This window comes from Myotis davidii, unplaced genomic scaffold, assembly GCF_000327345.1.
Source record: "Myotis davidii unplaced genomic scaffold, ASM32734v1 scaffold1762, whole genome shotgun sequence".
NCBI classification, from domain to species: Eukaryota; Metazoa; Chordata; class Mammalia; order Chiroptera; family Vespertilionidae; genus Myotis; species Myotis davidii.
The window spans coordinates 46,836-47,741 of record NW_006293317.1 but is presented as its reverse complement, the minus strand read 5'-3'; the positions used below and the strand labels follow the sequence as shown (position 1 = coordinate 47,741).

At 59.1% G+C, this 906-nt stretch overlaps 1 long non-coding RNA gene across 1 annotated transcript in view; it reads right to left on the bottom strand.

The window, feature by feature from the left end:
- Positions 1-292, bottom strand: part of LOC102772880 — a 12,285-nt gene extending 11,993 nt beyond the window's left edge. Inside the window, exon 1 of the long non-coding RNA XR_435832.2 lies at positions 201-292. This is a non-coding gene — a long non-coding RNA (uncharacterized LOC102772880). The remainder of the gene's footprint in view (positions 1-200) is intronic.
- Between the last annotated feature and the right edge of the window lie 614 nt (positions 293-906).

The following is a 906-nucleotide window of genomic DNA, read 5'->3' as shown; positions in this document are numbered from 1 at the left end:
TGCTCCTCCCTGCACTGAGGGCAGGTGGGAGCTCGGGCCCTGGTGCTGCGTGGGCATCGGGGGCACCAGGCTCCTCAGACAGGAAGTTCCGGTTCCGGGCACCCCAGGCCGCCTCTCTATTTGGGGGACACAGCCAGAGCGGTGTCTGGGATGAGAGAGCTGGGACCTGAGCCCTGACGGGACCAGGGGCTCCTGCTCACCACGTGACCTTCTGTCCCTGATGGCCCTGAGCACAAGTGGCACAGAAATGACAGCGATGACGAGGATGACACTGATGATGATGATGGTGATGGGTCCCCAGGGGGAGCATGTCACGTCTGAGCTGCTGGTCCCAGGCGTCGCTTCCCAGGCAAGTGGGCCACTGCACCTGGGGGAGGAGGGGCCGGTGGGCAGCGTGAAGGGCGCTCACTCCTATCCCCCAGGCCCTGAGCGCTGACGGAAGCTGATACCAGCAGGTCATACTCAGCTGGGCTGAATCATCGGGAGGGGCTGAGGGCATGTCCCCAACCTGAACAGGATGCAGAAAGGATTGCTGGCTGCCAGGCAGCTGAGGGCATTTCAATCTACATGTTACTGCCTCCTGCTGGCCAAACACCTGGACAGCCGGGGGCAGTTCCCCGAATCTGACCATGGACTCTGTGTACTAGCCCTGCCCTTTGATGTATATCTACGACGCCTTAGGGCAAAGGTGTAAATAGATAGGGGTCCTGAGACAAGGAGCACTTGGTTCCTTTAGCTAAGTCTTCTCTGGCCCCCAAAATGCCTTCCAAAATCATGTTTAGTCTCCGGACTCTTTATTCATTTACACACAGCGCCTTCTCCAGATTCCTGAACCCTTCGAGCTGCGGGATTAAGACCATCAGCATTAGAACGTCCCCTGACCAGCCTGGCGCACAGAGGGGAAGG